This window comes from Melanotaenia boesemani, chromosome 24, assembly GCF_017639745.1.
Source record: "Melanotaenia boesemani isolate fMelBoe1 chromosome 24, fMelBoe1.pri, whole genome shotgun sequence".
In the NCBI taxonomy this organism is placed as follows: domain Eukaryota; kingdom Metazoa; phylum Chordata; class Actinopteri; order Atheriniformes; family Melanotaeniidae; genus Melanotaenia; species Melanotaenia boesemani.
Window position 1 is genome coordinate 16,347,632 of NC_055705.1, and position 6,810 is coordinate 16,354,441.

Consider the following 6,810-nt stretch of genomic DNA (forward strand, 5'->3'; position numbering starts at 1 on the left):
GTGAAGGCCAACAACACAGAATCACTTAGTTAACATAATAATACAAAGTAATTCACTTAGCCAAAGAAAACCAAATCTAACCAGCAACCAGTGGAAGTAAATGGAAGTAATGCAATAGCATTGCTTACTAGAAAAATCCCATCCCAGCATGCATTACGGCATGGCACACTGTTTTACAAACACAGAGAGAAATGGGAACTTTTATTTTTCCTGAGACATTTTTTGACAATGTCACCATCCAAAACTGCATCATTTTTATGCAAGGAAAATATCAAGTTAAAAAAAAAACTCCACTATTTTGAACACGAATAGCTGGAAAGTATAGGTGAAATACAATGCAGAAGTGCATTGATATGCGCATAATTTGCAGAACCATAGTGCATTTTCTCTTCCATATAAACCTGACAGGTGGTTCACTCAATACTGAGGCACACAAGTACAGAGAACTTGTCGTTCTTGGCAAGGTGCTGCTAGAAAGCGATACTAAAGTCTGACCTGCTGAACCTGCTCTGTTTGGCATGTTATGCTCTCTAGAGCTAACATGCAACACACTTGCTAATGCTGCTCCTGCAGCCACTCTGGTTACCATATCTAAAGGTGAAGGAGACCTCTAAGTAAAAGAGAAGTTTGTGTGGCACAAGAGCTAAACATGCATTTGTTTTTAGTATACCCGAGGGGATTTTTTCATTGGCACAATGCCTTCCTTAGTCCCATACCCTAACCTTACTCAACAAAAAATAACACATAACCCTAACCATGAACTAATTCTAAACCTGATCCTAAAATCAAGTTTAAACCCTTAAAAATCACTTTGGTCCTCATTCATACAGCAAATCCCTACATCTGATTAGCCTACCTATCCACGCGCTCCTGTTGTTTTTCCTCTCTGAGTGTGTTCAGGCGGGAGGCAGGTGGTGTGCACTCCCCAGGTTTCATCCTCTGAGGGTTATTATTGTTACAAATAATCCCATGATGACACCAAGTTCAAACTGTGTCAAACATAAAGACGGGGTATTGATCTGATATTTGCAGGAGTCTTTGTTGGCGGATTTGGCTGCTTGTTTGTTGTTCTTTCCAGTGTATATATGGAAACAGCCGAACTGTCTGTGTGTGGGCCTGGTCATGGGAGGAAGGGCTTTTGTATGGCTTGCTTATTCTACTACAATATGTTTACTCGACTCCATGCTTGTTCCCCAGTGGCCTGATGTTTTATGTCTCAAAGGGACCAAACTGCAGTTTGAGAGTGACTGATAAGCAAATTGAGCAGGCCTCCCTGCTCAGTTTGGATATATGCACAAAGATTGTGCATATTGTTGTATTTTCTCCTTTTTACTGACTTTTCTGTGTATCTCTAAATCACAGCGTGAATATTTCTGGGCATGAGTTCTTAAACTTGTGTGAGTGCAGCGTTTTAAAGGCCTGTGCAGCTGAGAGATTCACACTGTGAAATAATAATACAGGTGAAAAACAATGAAAGGCAGAAAGGAATGTGCAAAGGTAAATCTCCAAAAATGCCTACTGCAACTGTCCCATGAATCTACCAATCATTCGGTAAGAGCATGTGCCTGTGTGTATGTGTGTACGTGCACAGGCAGATAGAGAAGAAGGGGGAGGGATTGCTAAGTTGGTGGTTTGAATGATGTTTAGTCGGAGCTCAGTACAGATGAATGAGGCTGAAAATCCGCTTTCCTCCTGGGTGCAGTTACTCAGAGCACTGTGTTACAGAACTATCACAGAGAGAAGGATGTCACCACATTACAGTGTCACACACACACACACACACACACACACACACACACACACACACACACACACACACACACACACACACACACACACACACACACTATTTCCTCCTCCTACAAGGAATAAAATGTAACCATCAGCAGCAACCCACTCAGAGGATTGAGGGTATACACAGAGCAGAGCTCCATCCCACATTAACCAAACAGAGAGCTCTCCTCCTGAGGCTTCACATCGAAACTGCCCTCACTGACACTAATCTTCCCTCTACCTCATCACTTTTTCTCTGAGCTCACACTGCTTATGATCAAATCATGAAAACAGGGGAACGAAAGAAAGAAGGAAAACACCAAAACGACACAGTCACCGAGCAACAGCTGCAATTTCATACCATAATGGAAGTCAGTGTTTTGAACAAATCAAAGACGGTTGTTTCCCTATTTTTGCTTAGAACCTCCCTATTCAAAGTAAAAAGTGCCAAACCTAAATTTTAAAATCTTTATATCATGCTTTACTGTTTTTACTGTCCTCCAATAATATCCAACTTCATCAAAGGGGGAATGTGGCGGCTGTTCTTTCAAGGCTGCTTGGTATAAACACACATTACTCTTGGAGCTAATTTGATGCATATGAGCAGATTTATGAGCCGAAGAGACTTGAGAGATTCTGGATTTTCAAAGGGGAGGAAAGTCAGTTGTTTTTGAGCAGATGGATCTTAAAGTATAACTGGGTTTTGAGGGGCAGTTACATTTCACATTATAAACATTCAGCTGATTTTCGGTCTTCTTGCCCATCGTTCTGCCCCTTTAATTAGCACAGCTGTATTTGCTTGTCTCTGACATCTGCTCCAGCTGCCTTCTTGAAAGCCTGATCATTCCTAATTGATCACCCCTTTTCAAAACAGTCACTTTTATTTAAAAAAAAAATCTGTTATTGACAAGCTTGTACAAATAATAGTCTTTACAAGTCAGGCTTGCTGAAATCATCTGACAGGTTTGAAGTGGAGAATTATCTGAGGTTGCCGGCATCGAACAGACTATTACAGAGGCTAGAAGACGTTTCGGCGAAGAACGCTCAAAGCCTGACAGTCTGTCAAGCGTTATTGTTCCACTAACAGCTTTCCTTTACTTAACTTGTGACTGACAAGTATATTTTTAGCTGTTGTTTCCTCTGGTTCAAGAGTTCACAGTGATTAAGGACTCACAGAAGTTTTTTTGATCTGTTTAAAGAACTAAGCTGTGTAAAAAGTTTCTTTTTTATTTATTTCAAGAGCACTAATAAAATGATTTCTCTTCCCACCTAAAATAAATTTAATGAGCAAGGACATGCCTCAACAATATAAGTTTAGTGATGTAATGAAAGGTGTGGATGACGTTATGGAAAGATCTGAGGCTTTGGTCAGTGGAGGTGTCTAATGTTTCAAGGGAGGAGAAGACTCAGTGTGGAGGATCTCAGTGGATCATCAGGATGTCATGATAACATGTCGGGTGGAGGAAACTCAAGAAGGGAGCCTGAGGATGTCAGTGAGCATGGCTTTGTAGGATCATCCCAGATGGTACCTAAAAAATGAAATGTTTTAGGAAGGAAAATTAATTAATGACAGAAAGAGGAATGGGAGAGGTTAGAGAGGCTGTAAAGGACTGAAGGAGGGGAGATGAAGAAACGAGGGAAACGGAGAAATTAATAGGATGGAAAAACCGATGAGGGAGGTAAGGAAAGAAGGCTTAATTGATAATGGATGAGAACAGAGGTGGGTGTGTGGGTGGGATCCAGACAATGAGACAAACAGAGTTCAGGAGATGAACCGGAGGATATGAAAGCTCACCAGCTGGTTAGAGGTGTGGTTGAGACTTGACCCTGCTCCCAAATCTAAGTTAACATCTGGCACAGAATTATCATTATCTTTAGAAATAAATGATAATTTCATGATTTCAAAGCTTAACAAGCTGTTTCTGATCACCATCTAGATGCTTAAAATATCAGTTTTTTGCTGACTGCACCAGAGGTAGCAAAGCAACACCACAGCATAACAGGACCTCCACCGTGTTTTACTGTACGGTAGATACAGTAAGTGTCCAAAGCTGCTGATTGTATCACTGATATTTTAAACACATGACAGGAAGGAAATACAACTCATAGCATCAGTCTATCATATATAAGTAAATATTCTCAAGTATTTCCTTAAACAAGCTCTTGTCTTATAAAGAGGAAGGAGAGGAAGGTGGATAATATCACCAAGAGTTAAAAATCCAAACTACTTAATGAGGGTTAAAAATATGAATGTAATTATACTTCAGGTCTGTTCAGTCTGTATGAACAAACAATTCTTTCTTTAGGCGGAGATTCTCTAAATGATAATTACCTGGATTTTCTTAGCAGTGACTATAAACAAGCAACAGAGTTTGATCTGTGGGCTGAAATTTCACATTAACCTTGGTTAAAACTACTAAACCACCAAACAAAACACTGCATTCCCCAAGAGCCCTACTTTGGTTGTTTATAGAACATAATCCAAGACAAAGTTTTAGTAAATATTGGCCTGTTCTTGCCTCTCTCTCTCTCAACAGATGTCCTTTTTAGCTTTTGCCCACGAGGCTTCATTTAGTCTATTGTGCAACATATGGTAAACTCTAAAATCACCCCATACTGCTCTTAATGATTTTGAAGCTCTAAGATATTAACTTCCTCTCACAATGTGCACCAACCTTTTGTTGGTTCCCTCTTAGGGGTGTGTCCTGGAAGCAACTCACCAGTTTTATGACTTTCTGATAACGCCACAAACAGCTGAGACAAGGTCTTTGGTAAGTGCCAAAGATTTGACAAATCTCTTGTCCTTATTTTTGTGAGGAAATAAAAAGGAAATCAGCCATCCTTTAGGCAGAAAAACCTACTGATTTTTGGCTTATTTAAGTCATGCGAACATTGCAAATTAAGCACAGGTGAGTGATAATGTTTTTATCTATGTTTTCTTTTATTTGAGGAGCTAATTTAAAGTAATCAGGATAGTAATAAAACTATTATTTTATTTTAGAAATGCCACTAATCTTTTTAAACAAGAGATAAATGTATTGATTTTTTAAACATAAAGGGAAATAGAGTTTTTAAGGCAAAAACAAAGAACAGTTTATACAATTTTTATGAGCTTGGAAGTCAATAGTTGGCAGGAATTTCTTTCAACACAGTCTAAACCCTCAGAGACAAGCTTTCTTGTCCTTTCTTCAAGTCAGCATTTCTTAATCCTGGTCCTCAGGAGCCATTGTCCTGCATGTCTTAGATCAGAGGTTTTCAACTACATTTCCCCCTGGACCAAATTTCTTGGAAGGCTTTGGTCAGTGGATAGCACATTCCCCTCTTCTGTTACACTTTTATAGGATGTACAATTAACACAAAAGGGCCAATACATTTTTATTCAAACCACAGTCACTCAAAATCACAGTAACATTACCTGCTGGCTTTTAGTGCTAAAAAGAAAAGTAAACATAAGCAGTTTATGGTTTAAAAACCCATTTTTTTTCTTGTAGTCAAGCTTTCTAAGACAAATCAAGAACACACACGAGTCATTTTTGTGTCTAAGTGCAAAAAGAACTTTGATGGTAGTTTTCAGTAAGTGTTTTTTTTATTTTTTGACTGGTAGGCATCTCACCCTAGTGGATATTTGTTGTCAAAATTGGTGTGGATCATCTTAAAGGGCCTCTGCACATTATATTCTTTATTCATTGAGCAGATGCTGAGATTGCCCTCAGCATTTCTGATTAATTCTTATGAGGTGGTGCTCATGTCTCAGCATAATACAATACATGATGTATCTTCATATTTTCTATAAACAGCTCTTAATCTGAAGCAATTTATTCAGCAATACAATAATTAAGGAACCATATTTGAGTAAAATTTAGATCTATTGCAAAACTGTCACTCAAACTCAACCTCAGCCACTCCAGACAGATGGCTATGACCCTCTGAGGCCTCCTACCATGCCTGATAACAAGGTTCCTGGGCTATATGGGGCAACCATGTCTGTAAACACACCAGCCTCAAGTGGAGTGAACAGGTGGCTTGCCACATAGGGCCACTGGTCATGTTGTGTGACCATAATAAAAGTTCAGTTATGAGGAAATGCTTGAGTGTTTTAATAGCTTGACGGAGTATGACACACTCAGATGTGCTGATGGAGAAAATAACAGAGCTGAGATGCCTCTGGGAAATCAAATCTGCTGAGCAAAAACAGCTCAAGGCGTTACAGCAGCTTTAGTAATATCCAAGTAAGAAAGCACAACTGAAGCCATCCGTGGTGTGTGTGGTCAGCAGCCCCTAAAACTGTCGTGAATCATACTCTGTATCTTTTTATCAAGTTAATTTCCTCTCCCATGCGTCACAATGACAAGACTGCCAGCCTAGTTTTGAGCTCTGAATGGAGCCTCCCGTCATTTCCTCCTTGTATTTGTTTTCAGAAGCACTGTCTACTGGAGGAGGGAAGATGATAATGTCACAGAGGAAGGAAAGTGATGGTCTGCCTGGTGTTTATACAAGACTTTAGCATTTGTTGTTATTGGGTCTGCCATCATTGGCAGGCATGCTGCCACAGAGCCCCCTGTATATCCTCCACCTCCCCTCAATGACCCATATAGGTGCTTTGAATCCCTGGCAGGCCCGACAAGAATATCTGGGCCCCCTGCCCAGGAAGACCATTGAGATGTGGGTATGTGGTGGTGGTGGTGTGTGCATGATCTAAAACTGTAAGAGTGCTGTCAGTCTCTTTATGTGCATGTGCATATGCATCACGGCTGGTTTGTGTCAGAACTTTGGATGCACTTGAAAGAGATGGAGGATTTAGTCTCCTGGTGGTTCTCTTCTTCAGACTCACCGAAGGTGCAGGGGAGGAGATGTAGAGGATTTTTGAATTTATGATTTCTGAATCACTCCTGGGAAGGAGGAATTCTGTTCTATTAATATCCTACATGGCTAAATTGAAAGCTATATTGAAGGACAAAATTTGAAACCAATTTCCTTTGTCAACCAGGCATCGCTGTGCTTGGACACAGTGAGAGGCCTGTATGCAGGAATATAAAG